Source organism: Carassius auratus, chromosome 36 (assembly GCF_003368295.1).
Source record: "Carassius auratus strain Wakin chromosome 36, ASM336829v1, whole genome shotgun sequence".
Classification (NCBI taxonomy): Eukaryota; Metazoa; Chordata; class Actinopteri; order Cypriniformes; family Cyprinidae; genus Carassius; species Carassius auratus.
Genome location: NC_039278.1, coordinates 560,044 through 576,607, shown reverse-complemented (window position 1 = coordinate 576,607; position 16,564 = coordinate 560,044).

Genomic DNA, 16,564 nt, shown 5'->3' with positions numbered 1-16,564 from the left:
GGCCAGTGAGTAGCCCATTACAATAGTCCACCCTGCTGGTGATAAAGGCATGAACAAGTTTCTCCAAGTCTTGACTGGAAACAAAATATCTAATTCTTGCGATGTTTTTTAAATGATAGTATGCTGATTTAGTTACTGCTTTGACATGACTACTGAAACTAAGGTCTGTCTCCAGAATCACACCAAGATTCCTGACTTGATTTTTAGTTGTTTGACCCCTAGAGTCAAGGTATGCATTCACCTAGAACACTTCATGTTCTGGGGAAGTCGTGGCCTCTCTCCACCTTCAATACCATGACTTAGGTGCCCTTGATCAAGGCATCGAACCCCCAACTGCTCCCCGGGCGCCGCAGCATAAACGGCTGCCCACTGCTCTGGGTGTGTGTTCACAGTGTGTGTGTGTTCACTGCTCTGTGTATGTGCACTTCGGATGGGTTAAATGCAGAGCACAAATTCTGAGTATGGGTCACCATACTTGGCTGAATGTCACATCACTTTCATTTTCCCTTTCATCATTTTTTCCAAATGCAATGACTTCAGTTTTTTCCTTATTTAACTGAAGATAGTTCTGGCACATCCAACTATTAATTTAATCAATGCATTGGCAGAGGGAGTCAATGCGGCTGTGGTCATTTGGAGATAAGGCTAGGTAAATCTGGGTATCATCAGCATTGCTGTGGTTGGCAATTTGGTTCTTTATCATTAACAGTGTCAAACGCAGCACTGAGATCTAGCAATACCAGCACCAATATTTTGCCAGAGTCACAACTTAAGCGAATATCATTTATTATCTTAATGAGTGCTGTCTCTGTGCTGTGATGCAGTCGGAAACCAGATTGAAAATTGTCCAGGTATCCATTGGAGTTTAAGTATTTGTTCAGCTGATTAAAAACTACCTTTTCTATAATTTTGCCTATAAAAAGAAGATTAGATATTGGTCTGAAATTGCTCAAAATTGTGTTATCAAGATTAGTCTTTTTCAGGAGGGGCTTAACAACTGCAGTTTTTAGGGAGTTTGGAAATGTCCCAGAAAGAAGTGAGGCATTCACCACTTCTAAGAGATCTGCTTTTAAGCAGTCAAGCACAAGTCAAGTCCATAGTTTTTGTTACATCATCAAGTTGTTCTGAGGTTTTGGATATGCTAAGACATTCGGATACATCAGGAAGATAACTTACAAAGAAGTCTTTTGTGGCAGAAGTGATGGTTCTATCATACTTGTAACAAGAGGTAGAATTGACAATTTTGACTATGTGAAGTTTGTACAAATCTAAATAATGATCTGAGATATCATCACTTTGCTGCATAATTTCAATACCATCAACATCAATTCCATGTGACAGTATTAAATTCAGAGTATGATTTCGACAATGAGTAGGTCCTGAAACATGTTGTCTAACCCCAATAGAGTTCAGAATGTCTACAAATGCTGATCCCAATGTATCTTTTTCATTATCAACATGGATATTAAAATCACAAACTATGTGATATCTAGGTGAAAGAGTCTCTATATGCTGAGAATTAACTGACCTCTGTGACGGGAGGCAGCTATCAGACGGTCAGTTTAGCCGGTCTGTCTGCTTCCTGACCTGGGCCCCAGTTAGTCAAGTATAAACTCTAAGACTATGTGCTATATTTCTAGAGAGAAGAGCAGCGCCACCCCAGGAGGAATGAAGACAATCTCTTTTCAACAGGTCAGGTCTGCCCCAAAAGCTCATCCAATTGTCTATGAAGCCTATGTTATTCTGCGGGCACCACTTAGGCCTCCAGCCACTGAGTGATGACAGTCTGCTATGCATCTCGTCCTCATTTAAAGTTTGGATTCGTGTCTCTAATTCAGAAATCTTCTCTGTCAGCCTAACTATTTCCCTGCATTTATCACATGTGAATACATGTGGCAAACTGTATATGTGGCAAGCGGTGCAAATAACAATAACAGGAGAAGCCATTACTCACCGTGCTTGATGAAATATTCTTACCACAGTTGTTTGATGAACTTGTGAAAAACTGGAGCCAAAAAGAAATAAAATAAATAATAATATTGTTCATATATGTAAAAATGTCTAAGTCATAACATAAAACATAATTTCATATATATAATTAAATAATAAAAAATAAGTATTACAAATTATATAAACTGTAACTATGCTTCCACTATTCAAGCTCACTGATTGGTTTAAGGAATTTATTTTTATATAATTATTATTTAGATAAACATTTATCTTAGATGTTTTAGCAGTTGTGCCATGTGGTGCCAGCCCAATTTATTTTCTGTTCATTGCCAGTTCATTCAATAAAGACAGTTAACAATCTAGCTTCTGAGTACTAAGTTATTAACCCAACAATAGCGGGGTCAGTGAATTTTTTTGCAGTAGGGTGTGCAAACATATGTGTTTGTGTGGGCCATGAGTTGAAAAAGGTTGGGAACCACTACTCTACACATAATTGGGCATGTGACAGCTGTTTAGTCTTCTCTACCCACCCAAGGGACAATCCATTGCTACTTAATGATATACAAAGCATGATATACAATATATTAGGTCTCTGTCTCTGAGGCCTATGTCTCTCTATGTCTGTTGTTTTATTCAACAAAAAGCTTTTTGACTTTCTCACTTTGTGAAAATATGATTTCTAGCTTAGGACCCCCAAAACTCTAAACAAGCCCTTGGATCTGAAGATAGGAATAGCTGAGTATCAGTTCACAAAATACTATACATGATTATGGTATTCTTCTACTTACTATTTTGGAATAAATGTGTAAAAAAGAAGAAGAAGAAAAAAACAGCTTAAAAATACATATTGATAAGATATATTCTTTGTTTTGGGAAACCTGTACAATCAGTTTTTGGTACTTCATAAGGTTGCATTCTTTCCCCGCTGCAGGACCTGTACATCTCCAGAATGATGAAAAGGGCAGGTAACATCATCAGAGACCCGTCTCCCACAACCTGTTGGCACTTCTACCCTCAGACAGCTATAGATCTCTGGGACTCAAACCCTCAACCTTCGGGATGCAAGTCTTACTCTCTAACCATTAGGCCAAGACTGCCCCCATACATATCTGTATTGTTGTGGTTTCCAGGAACTCTGGGTACATACATATACATATTGACATAGAGAAATTGACATCATGGTGCCAGGACAACTGTCTCTCTCTGAATGTGAGCAAAACTAAAGAACTGATTGTGGACGTCAGGAAGAGACTGCAGCAGCCCTATATTCCTCTTATGATCAGCGGGACCCCTGTGGAGAGGGTGAGCAGCTTCAAGTACCTTGGTGTAAACATCTCGGAGGACCTGACTTGGAATACTCACATTCATACACAGGTTAATAAAGCCAGGCAAAGACTGTACCATCTGCGACAGCTGAGGAAATTTAGGGTCTCACCAGCAATCCTGAAAACTTTCTATTCTGGAGCTATAGAAAGTGTATTGACTCAGTGTATCTCAGTGTGGTTTGGGAACAGCTCCAGTCAAGACTGCAAAGCCCTGCAGAGAGTTTTGCGCTTAGCTGAGCGCATTTCAGGGTCTGCTCTCCCCTCTCTGCAGGACATCTACCTCAAACGCTGAAGAAGTAGAGCTGCAAAAATCATCAAAGACTCCACCCACCCCAGTAATCATATTTTCACTTTGCTGCCATCTGGTAAGCGCTTCTGTAGCCTGATGGCAAAAACTGAGAGACTCAGGAGGAGTTTCTTCCCCCAGGCCATCAGGCTCTTAAACTCTAAACCAGCTTCTTAACATCCTCATGCCTCCACTTAATGTTCACTTTATCTTTTTACTATATTCACTACCTCACATAGACACACTGACAGTGTCGCCCTGTTTTGCACATTTGCTTCTTGTACATTCCTGGGTATCTTAATATTTAAGACTACAGTAAAATGCATATATGCACATTGTACATCCCTGTACATCTTAATATTTATGACTACAGTTTACATTCATGCACATTATTTTGCGTTCTATATTTAATTCTACAATATACATTTTTTATATTTTATTCTTATATTTGTATTGTTTACTTTTATTTCATTCCTACATAGCTTTATTTATGTATATTTTCATCTGTGTTGTTTTCTTTAATAATTGCACTGTCCATGGAGCGGACCTGACTCACATTTCACTGCTGGCTATATATGCTATATATAATTTTGTATGTGACGAAGATCTTGAATCTTGAATCTTGAATCTTTAGCTCCTGGAAACCACAACAAATTCCTTGTGCGTTTGTGCACTCTTGGCAAATAAAGTTCATTCTGTTTAATTATTTTAATAATTACTTAATTCATTACATTGATAATGTATTTATTTTTATTAATTTTTTTAAGTCTAAGTAATGTTTATTTAACCTTAAACATTACAATAAGTATAACTTACATTAAGTTACCATTAAGTATAACTAACTTTTACATACAAATTAATCGTCTATTCAAAACTATTAAATTGATATTTTACCCAAAAATTATTCTGTCATCTATATTTAGTTCTCTCTCTGTTTTTTTCAGATTACAGTTAGGGTTTTTCCAAATCGGAAGGCTACATCCTATAAAACAGCCTTCAGTGGTGTTTGATGACATGGCAGCTGTGGTATGCAGCCTTTCAATTTTCCTTCATAAAATAAACTTCAAACATTTGCCAACCTGCAGTAATGCAAGTGTCGAAGTCAAGGTAAACAAGTAATGACGTTGCTCTCATAGGAGCACTGTCTTCTCCTTTCAAGGCAAAACTGGAGTTTTTATTGCGCTATCTCTGCATAAAACCTCAAGATTGTCAGGCTGATCCAATTCTGCAAAGCTGGATTATGCCATACCATGCTTTTGCCACGATAACATAAACTGTGGCTCAGAAACCCACACATCCAACATATGGAAGTAATTTACCTATGACATATTCAGAAGATTTAGTTTGTTTAATTACTGTTTTGATTTAAACAGGTTTTGTAAATACATGGTTCCTAATATTACAACTCCCTACCCAGGACTGAAAGTCTCTGATGGTCTTCATTGAAATAACTGCCTTAAACCTTTAAGTCAAATAAGTGACTCGAGGGTTAATGGTCAGTCTCTCTTTGCCTGACTGAAACAAAATAAATGTGTGGACCTTTTACATTGGCAGAGCACAAAGCTTTCCATTATCCACAGTCATAACATGTGGACAGACTTTAACAAAATCCTCCTTGCATTGGCATTCAGCAGCATTTGCTGAAATGTCCTGCCTTGCCAGGACATCCCTGTGCTAAATATAAGAATGAGATTAATGAAGATTGTTTTAGATGAAACCATGGTCCTTGTGATTCAAGTTATAGATCATTTTCAGTTTCTTGCTCAGAATGTTGACAGATCGTTTCGGTTCATAAGACATCAATATATTGTCAGACGCCACAGGTATTCATTTTGTATTGCTTTTTTGTATTGACTTGCATTTTATGAATCACCAAAGACCTTTTTTAGCTAAAAATCTTTACAGTTCTACTAAAGATAAAAAATCACCTACACCTTGAATGGTCCGAGGTGTTTTTTGGTTGAACTATTCAGTGTGCTTTTACAGTTTGTGCCTCAGTTACTAAGGCAGCAAAAAATAAATCTTTATTATCATCTCTATCACGCTCACGTGGCGTTGATCTTTATGAAATTCTGTGTGTGTGTGTGTGCATTTATAAACTCTTGTTACTTTAAACTTCTGATATATGGCTTTCTGAAGGCAAAGACATAAAGTGCATCCACAGAAAGACAACGGTCAAACACACAGGTGTGTTCACTTGGGAAGGAATTATTTTAAATGAGGGATGTTGTGACATTCCTGGAAGAAAACTGTTTTCGTTTGAAATAAGAAACAGTGCTGACTGATATCCCTTTGGAGTGGAAATTGTGCTTTGTATCTTTGTAGAGATTTTCAAAGCACTTTACGCACTGTAGAAAGATGAAAGTCACAATTTTGCTTTTATTCATTGCAGTAGCAACGTATCCTGCTAATGTTAGATCGTCATTTTGCACAGTTGCCAAGTACTCATGTCCACATCAGGTACAGCCAAATTAATCTGACAGATTCACCATGTCAGTAAACTTACAAACTTGTGCTCACATTATTACACATGTAGGGAAAACCACTTTAAATCTGAAAGAAACATCACTACTTATCCCTTCCGGGTTTCCGACACTAGACTAGGTAAAACTCTTCACCACCAGCCAAGGGTATTTCCTATGATGAATTAATCTCCATCCACCGGGAGTTGTGTGCACACTGCCACATCCATGTACCCTGTCTGACCTAAAAAAAAGTCTGTGTAGAGCAGGGGCTGGCAAACCACAGCTCCAAAGCTGCATTGGGCTCATTCATCCCTCTGCAGTGGCTCTCTGTAGCATCGGCATAGAATATGCAAGGGACTGTCCCCCAACTTTTAATAAAATTTAAACTCTTCTCCTTTACTTTTCGGGTTTTCAAGGGCCAGTGTTAACCCTTTGACACGTACGATCACACCGGTGTGATCAGTCTTGGCTGCAGCAGGGGTTCAGATAAAATATCGACAGCTGGCAGCAGGAAGTGGCTGCCATTGACAGCCGGAAGGCAGTAACTGACAGCCGGAAGGCAGTAACTGACAGCCGGAAGGCAGTAACTGACAGCCGGAAGGCAGTAACTGGCAGCCGGATGGTAGGCGGGACCTGCCATTCAGTGGGAGCCAATCAGTATCGACCAACGTGGGCGCAACCAATCAGATATAACTGCACCCAAACGCTTCAGTAATGGTTGCGATTGATCAAACGGTAAGTTCAGAAATTGGTCATCGGAGTAATTAATGTTTTTTTGCGTTGTAAGTTTGATTTTAATTGTTATCTTGGTGAACGACTTGGTAGACTTGGTGCCTACTTTGATTTAATTGTTCAATGAAATCTAATTAGTGGTAGCAACGTTGTTTGTGTACCTTGTTAGGGGCCTACCATTAACTTCAAATTACGTTTGACGTACCATTAAATATTAACGTTTGTTAGCGTGTTAACAGTCTATTGAATAATATAAAAGAATGTTGTTTGACTGGAATGATAGAAGATAAATTTGCAACACTAACCATATATTTTTGCATGTTAAGTCTTTCAGGAGATTGTGTGATATACATTAACTTAAGAGTTCTTAAAAGAAGTTTCTTTTTTTTTTTTTTTTTGCACTATTGAGGTGTGTTTTCTCTAATACTATGCATGTGCAGAAGTTGTAAGCATGTGAATGCAAAACAATTTATTTTTTTATTTTTTTATTATCTATACAAAATATAATGGACCGGTTCATAATCCTTATAACTTTTAGGTCTAGTTTCACAGACAGGGCTTGGATTAAGCCAGGATTAGGCTGTAGTTAAATTTAGAACATTGAAGTAGCTTTTGTAAACATGCATTTAGAAAAAAAAAAAAAAAAACATTACTGATGTGCATCTTGAGACAAAACCATGGCACTGACACCTTTTTTTTTTTTGTAATGCCCAATAGTTGCCAGATGCTGTCCTGTTGGAAATTCTTCTTTACGTGATCCTGGAGGAGGGGTGATGCTACATTACTAAGTCCATCTTTGGTTTGTTCCAAATTCAGAAGTCTGCTGTACTGTATACAGACTCCTTTCGAAAGCGGGCACAATCCAGCTGGCTTAGCTGAGTATCTTTTACATATTTGATTAGAGGTTTAAAAAGGTGCCATAACATTACATTTCCCAGTTGCCATGTCTGAATGTTTATCTTTGTAATAATGCTGTTTTCATGCTCCTCATCTCAATATACAGGTGGAACAAAATGGAGAACAAGTCTAAGCCATGTCAGGAATTCAACAAAATGTACACCCTGCAGACACTGCGACGAGGTTTACAACAACTGCTTACCAGGTGTGCAAATTATGCATGAAAATGTAATCACTGCTCTGTACATGATGACAAGATGCAATGGGAATAATCATTAATATGGCTGTGCATGCATGTCTACTGTTAATAAAGCAATTTAGGTATTAAAGTCACCATTTTCTTATGAATAATAAAATGCAGCAGCTAGAGTTCTTCCTAGAATCAGGAAGTATGACCGGATTAGCCCAGTTCTGTAAACCCTGTACTGGCTCCCTATCAAACTTCATATAGATATTAACATCTCCAATTATATTAATCTGTTTCTTTCTTATTCGAAGGTCACTGCAGTCACCCGGATCGAGTACGTATCCAGACCAGATGGTGGATCGCACCTAGAAAGGACCTCTACAGCCCTGAAAGACAGCGGAGACCAGGACAACTAGAGCCCCAGATACAGATCCCCTGTAAAGACCTTGTTTTTTTTTCTCCATTTTGTCACCGGTGGAGTTTTGGTTCCTTGTCGCCTCTGGCTTGCTTCGTTGTGGTCACTTCATTTACAGTGATATCATTGACATGATTGCAAATGATTCCTCCGATACGATTTAAACTGAACCGAGCTGAAGGATGACATCACTGAATTGAATGATAAACTGCCTTTTAAACTGACTACAAACTGAGTTTACTAATGTCCTTCTGCATTATTGACTGACACACTATTTTCCTATTTAATACTGTAAAGTTGCTTTGCTTTGATCTGTATTATTAAAAGTACTATATATATAAACGATGCTTGACTTGACCATGTTGCAAGAGGAAAATGAGGGGAGATGCACATCCATCCTGGGTTTTAAAGTGATTGGTGCAAGATGCTGGAGAAGTAACTCCGTATACCTCATCAGTTCTGATCTAAGAGTCTTGAAAATCCCTCCGGATTGTTGTTAGTGATTCTGATTGATATTTTAGTCTGCTTGCTTACTGGATATATTTTATACGGTTTACATTGTAAAGCACTGACTTTGACAACTTACTAACCCAGTTACAAATTTAAAGCTACTTTATACTATATATATATATATATATATATATATATATATATGGTTGTTTCTTGAAATACTACAAATATAACCGCAAATTATGATTTTTAAATAAAGTTCTCTGAGACTTCTCTCTTTTCAGTCATTTGTGTATATAGCCTATAATAAATATACAACATACACCCAGTAAGTGCCACTCTCGTATATAAATATAAATCGTTTTATTACACAAACAATGATGCATGCATGCATAAACATTCAGCTGGAAATTAACGTTTCGCAAAATGATCTTATTTCTTTGTTTATATTTGATAAATATTTTAAATAAAATATACAATACTGACCTTTATACTTATTTAAAAAAGTATTAAACATAATCATAAGTGTATATAATTATTTATTTGTCTTGTTGCCGCCGGCAGCCTCCTCCAATTTCCGGGTATTAGCGACAGCTGCCATCCGGTTTTATTGGCAGCCACTTCCTGCTGCCAGTGACAGCCACTTCCTGCTGACAGCTGCCGATTTTTCGCTGAACCCCCTCTCCTTGGCTGGTCCCTGGAGCGTACGATCACACCGGTGTGATTAGAACGTTCAGTAAATCACGTGATCAACTGCTAAATTCAAAATGTCAAACTTTAGCTTTCACTGCTTTCCCGCTTTGACTGGCACTGAGCCAGAGACAGACGTGCTCAGCTACAATTATTATCACAACTGTTCAATGTATTTTAATGTTTATTTTATGTTTCATTCACTTTAAAATACACTACACAATAACAGAAATATATGTTGTTATTGCACACTCATATATATATATATATATATATATATATATATATATATATATATATATATATATATATATATATATATAACAGTAAAAGAACATTTTAAACATGTAATATTAATATTTATTCAAGTCAAACACATACCTTGTAGATAACAGCTGTTTCACAACGCAAGTGTCAGCGACGCGTGAACAGCGGGTATTTTTTCAGACGTGCGTGCATGTTAATCAATGAGTGCATTCACTCCAGAAGCAGCGTGTGAGCGTCAAGCAGGAGCGTCGCGTGAGATGCAGTGAAGCGGGGGTTACAGTCATATATTTCGGGAAACATGGATGATCTTGCATGTTGTAAATCCAGCAGGCTCTAAGTCCAACTCTCCATCAGTGTTGTAAACAAATAATGGCGGCGCCCATAGCCCGTCATGTGATAACTTACCGATCAACAAACATGTTTTTTTTTCTTAAATTAATACCACATTAGGAGTTAACTTACATATATTTAACGATGTTAATAACTACAAGTTTGTAAATATTTTGTATAAAAAAAAAAAAATATTTTAACTGTCATGGATTGCGAGTCTTTTTTTTCCCGCTGACAACTGATGTAAAGCTGACGTCACCGTTACCTCACAATCGCCTTTGTTGTAATTTAAAGAGACAACTTTAATCCAGCTCACCAACATAAGAGAAAATGACAGATAATACATTCAAAAGAAGAAAACTGACAAATGAGGAAATTGAGGACATTTTTTTTAATTCTGATGAGGAGATTTTTGACAGCGAGGCAGAGAGTGACAGTGATGAGGATCTTCCCCCAAATCTTGAAGCTCTGGACAACTTTGAAGACGAAGAGATGACACCAGTTCCTAATGAGGCAGAAGAGGTAACATTAAACTCATTGTTGTGGAAGGCAACCAACCTTTTTTATCCTCCTGGCCCAGGCAATTTTAACAGCCAGCACTGTGGTGTGCAAAATCCCCCAGAATCACCCAGTGAGGTAAATTGTTTTAAATTGTTTCTAACGGAAGATGTCATGGGAGAAATTGTGGAGGAAACAAACCGCTATGCCTCTGACTTGCAAGAGAAGGAAATGAAAGGGAAGCTGGTTAAATGGGTTCCAACAAATATCCCTGAAATGTACACATTTTTAGTGTCAGTTCTCTTAATGGGTGTGATCAAAAAACCATCACTTCGTGATTACTGGAGCACAGACCCCATGCTCTTGACCCCATTTTTTGGGTCTTTGTTCTCACAGGATCGCTTCCTTCTGCTCCTCCGCTGTCTTCACTTTGCAAACAATGCGACAGCAGTTTCCAATGACCCGCTGAAAAAAATCAGACACATATTCACTGCGCTCACCTCCTCTTTTCGTCGCATTTTTGTGCCATACAGGGATCTGTGTGTGGATGAGTCTCTGATGAAGTGGAAAGGCAGGCTGGCATTTCGTCAGTTCATTCCATCTAAACGGCACAGATTTGGGATCAAGTTTTTTGTTTTGTGTGATGTGCTAACTGGTTATGTGGAGGACATGATCATTTACACCGGATCCTCCACTGACATCCAACATTACCCAGGACTTGGGATTTCTGGGTCCGTTGTGATGACACTCTTAGCACCTTACTTAAGCAAATGTCATGTTCTATATGTTGACAACTGGTACAGTAGTCCCATACTTTTCCAGCACCTCTTGTCACTTGGCACTGGAGCTTGTGGGACCGTTCGCGGACACAGAAAAGGGATGCCAAAGTTCACCTGCAAGATGAAAAAAGGTGAGGTGGAATTCAAAGAGAATGGGTCACAGTTGGCAGTAAAATGGCATGACAAGAGGGATGTTCATGTCCTTACCACAGTCCATCCAACTGGTATGGCAGCCACAGGCAAGCTGGATCACCTCACTGGGCAACCAATGATGAAGCCAGCCTGTGTGCTGGAGTACAACAAAAAGATGGGTGCAGTTGACAAAGCTGATATGATGACTGGTTTTCATGAATGCACCAGAAAGTCTACCAAGTGGTACAAGAAAGTATTTTTTCATGTACTCGACACAGTTTTACTCAACAGCCACATCGTCTACCGGCAAATTACTGGTGAGAAATGGATACAAATAAATATAAACGAGATAAAAAGTGCTAACATTTTTAATTAATGTAATTTAAAGTGTTAAGAAATTCACAATAATAAACAGACTACACTGTCACATACTAATATTTTCTCCTCACTTCCTATTGATGTGCTCTACTATGAGTAGGAAAGGAAATCACCTCCCTACAATTCAGGACGAACCTGATGAGAGGGCTGCTGGAGGAGTACAGCACATTGCGAGGTCCAACCAAAGGCGGGCGTCCTGCCTTGGACACTCCTCTGCGCCTTACAGCCAGGCATTTCCCATCTGAAGTCCCTCAGACCACTTCCCAGGGCAGCAAGACCAGGCGGCACTGCAAGGTCTGCCTCTCCAGCACACGCAAGGGCAAGCAGAGGCGCCTCACCAAGCACATGTGTGTGCCATGCAACACTCCCTTGTGTGCTGTCCCGTGTTTTGAGGAGTACCACACACTGAAGCATTATTAAGCCTGTAAAAAGTCAAAGTATATTAATTCATGATGATACATTGTTAATTATTATTTATTGTAATCATATTAAGTGTGTATAATAGTTTGCTTTAAACAAAACCATTTATTAAAAGTCAGTATATTTATAGTTTTTTGTTTAATATTTATTGTACATATTTGTTTTTATATTTGTTTACAAAGCGGATATGATGACTGGTTTTCATGAAGCATTATTAAGCCTGTAAAAAGTCAGAGTAGCCTATATTAATGAATTTATGATGATACTTTATAATTTATTGTAATTATATTATTAAATATAAAAGGTACCAGTATGTATAATATAGTTTATTTTAAACAAAAACATTTACCAAAAGTCAGAGTATTTACAGATTTTGTGTTTGTTTATGATACTATTTTAATTGTTAGTCATTGTAAATATATTTGTTTTCTGTTTTGTAATAGTGATAATAAACGTTTTTGTTTAATACAAACTGGTATACATTTATATTTTTTCTATTTTTACATTAATAAAACATACATGAAGCCCAAAACATACATTCTTTTTGGGCTATATGCACAGCTGCACTACTTCTACAAAAAAAGTAAAATCTACATTGTATGACATCATCAAATTATATTTCCCTATACAAACATTTGAGCAAGCTGATAAGTGAGGTGTGACCATATATTAATATAATAATTGTATAGACTCACACTTCACTTATTAGCTTGCTCAAATGTTTTGTAGGCTAGGAAAATATCATTTAACAATATCATACCATGTAGCTTTACTCTGCTTAAACATGGCATCTTTTGATTTGCTTTGCAATTGAGAGATATAAAACTCGGTGAGCAATATACTAAAACAAACAAGAAAATTGATTTAACGTCAAATATGTTCACGTTATGTATAACGTATCAATTCAACTGAACCCTGACTTTACCTCCTGAATGCACGGATTATGAAACATAAAATTAACAACTAAATACTAATACTTACCGATTGTCACGCGGCGTTTCTGGGGGAGATGCACTGATTGTCACGCGGCTGTTCTGGGGGAGATGCAAAGTACCATGTGCAAGCGAAGTTCACAGCAGTGGAGGGGAAGGGGTGGGGGCAGCAAACAGAACCATTTCAACCATAGTCGGTACACGCTAACAAATTATTTTAGAGGTTTTGAATAAAAAATAAATAAATAAAGCGAAATATTCAAGCTACTCACCTGCAGACGGTTATCCATCGTGTGCGCGCCATTTTGACTGAAATGTCACATGACAAGGTTCATGCGTCTCCATGGAAATTAGAACGCGACTGATTGCAAAATAACGGTCGCAGAAAAAAACTCACGCCAGACTGCTGGTCTGACTATTTTAGAACTTACGTGCGAAAAGGTTAATAAATCTAGATTTAAGTTAAAAGAGACGAGAACATTTTATTCACATCCTAAATGATGTGAACATTACAGAGCACTAAACTCACTCCTCCAGTATCAGTTTCATTAATACTCGAAGCTGAAGAGCACTTTTGCGCAGTAAGTCCAAGATGAACTCATAGTAGTAACTGGCATGCCAGGAAATCTCTAATACGGACAAATGCATCCAGCTATCACTGTAGCTAAGCTGAATAACAAGCATTAGCCATAACTGATGAAACGTGATACACAAGGGAAAACACAACTTAATATAATGGTGACTGAACAACGAGTGCAATCATTTGCAATCATCTCAGTGATATCGCTGTAGATGAAGTGACCCCAACTAAGCAAGCCAGAGGCGACAGCGGCAAGGAACCAAAACACCATCAGTGACAGAAAGGAGAAAAAACCTTGAGAGAAACCAGGCTAAGTTGGGTGGCTAAGTCTCCTCTGGCCAGATGAAATCAGCAGTTCAATTCCAGGTTGCAGCAAAGTCACATTGTGCAGAGGACTCAACTTGTTCCTGTGGTCTTGTCCTGGTGGCCGTCTGAGACGAGGTCTTTACAGGTGATCTGTATCTGGGGCTCATCTATTTGTCCTGGTCTCAGCTGTCTTTCAGGGTGGTAGAGGCTCTCTCTAGGTGCTGATCCACCATCTGGTCTGGATATGTACTGGATCCAGGTGACGGCAGTCACCTTGTGATCTGGATACAGGCTGGATCTGGTGGGAACGGTAACCTTGGAATAAGAGAGAAACAGACTAATATTAGCGTAGATGCTATTCTTCTAATAAAATAGCAAGTACATCGGGTGTTATGGGAAGTGTTCCCGGTTCCGGTTTACCTAATTAATACAGCCTAAAAATAATTTAATGGATTTTAATATGACATGCGTGTTAGTGTGTTATGTGTAGGCCAGGTTAATGAGATGGGTCTTTAATTTAGATTTAAAGACTCATTATACCATGGTCAGTTTTCCTTAATCATCCTTAAGCATAAAGGAGCAACTGTATTTAAAATGCTAGAAAAAAGAGAGTCCATAGTTTCTGTTACATCATCAAGTTGTTTTGAGATTTTGGATATGCTAAGGAATTGGGATACATCAGGAAGATTACTTACAAAGCAGTCTTTTGTGGTAGAAGTGATGGTTCTACCATACTTGTAACAAGAAGTAGAATGTACAGTTTTAGCTATATGAAGTTTGCACAAAACTAAATAATGATCTGAGATATCATCCCCTGGCTGCATAATTTCAACACCATCAACATAAATTCCATGTAATAGTATTAAATCTAGAGTATGATTTCAACAATGAGTAGGTCCTGAGATGTGTCATCTAACCCCAAAAGAGTACAGAATGTCAATAAATGCTGATCCTAATGCATCTTTTATTATCAACATGGATATTAAAATAACAATTGACCAACAATTGACCTAGCCCGAACTTTATCTGCAGCCAGCAATAGCTCTGATAAAATCAGCAAACTCTTTAATAAACTCTGTATGGTGCCCTGGTATACGGTAGCCAGTACAAACATCACACTCATTTACACTTGTTTCTCCGGATAATGTTATATAAAGCACCATTACTTCAAACGAGTTATACCTGAAGCCTGCCTTCTGGGAAATACTGAAAATATTGTTATAAATTGAAGCAACACCTCCCCCTTTACCTTTAGGACGCAGCTAATTTTTATAACTGTAATCTTGAGGGGTAGACTCATATAAAATAATGTAATTATCAAGTTTTAGCCAGGTTTCTGTCAAAAAGAGCACATCTAGGTTATGATCAGTGATCATATCATTTACAAAAAGTTGTGAATTGTACATTCCATCTATTCATGCCCGGTAAAAGAGCCAGCCCGGTAGTAAGTTTGAGGCTACTATCGGGTGGGATCTCCGCCGGGAAGTCCTCAACCACATCATCGACTCTCCTTCCGGTGAAACTGCGGTGGGAGAATCACACTCACGACTGTCATGCCCTTCTGGATTTGGGGCCGAAGGTAATTTCATTGACTTTCTCATTGCACCTCACTTGAACCTTCCTGTCCTTCCTGTGTCTCATCCCATCCATGTCACCGCACTCAATGGCCAGGAACTGCCACACGTCACCCACTACACTGAACCCATCACTCTGCTCACCTCAGGCAACCACAGTGAAACCATATCCTTTTACCTCATGGACTCCCCTGTAGCTCCCATTGTTTTAGGTCACCCCTGGTTAATCAAACATAATCCACGAGTGGATTGGGGTTCCAACACTGTCATATTGTGAAGTGAAAGTTGTCATGAGTCTTGTCTGGTTTCTGCTTGTCCTGTTGTGCCTGTTTCTGTCTTTCAGAAAGAAAACATGGTGTTATCAAACATGCCCGCAGAGTACTTGGACCTGAAGGAGGTGTTCAGTAAGTCCCGTGCTGCTTCTCTTCCTCCGCATCATCCCTATGACTGTGCGATAGATTTAGTGCCAGGTAAGTCTCCGCCTAAAGGCAAACTTTACTCTCTTTCTATTCCAGAGAGGGAGGCCATGGAGAAATACATTTCTGATTCCTTGGCATCGAGGTTCATCCACCCTTCCTCTTCTCCAGCGGGGACGGGATTCTTTTTTGTGGGTAAGAAGGATGGTTCTTTGCGACCTTGTATTGACTACCGAGAGCTGAACAACATCATGATAAAGAACACCTATCCATTACCGTTGATGTCTTCAGCTTTTGAGAGGTTACAGGGAGCATCTGTATTCACAAAATTGGATTTACGTAATGCTTATCATTTGGTCCGCATCAGGAAGGGGGACGAATGGAAAACAGCCTTTAACACCCCTTGAGGGCCCTTTGAATATTTGGTGATGCCGTTCGGGCTCTCCAACTTGTGTTGAGAGACATGGTAGATCAGTTTATATATTTTACCTGGATGACATACTGATTTTTTTCTTCATCTCTCCAGGAACATGTTCAATACGTCAGACGAGTGCT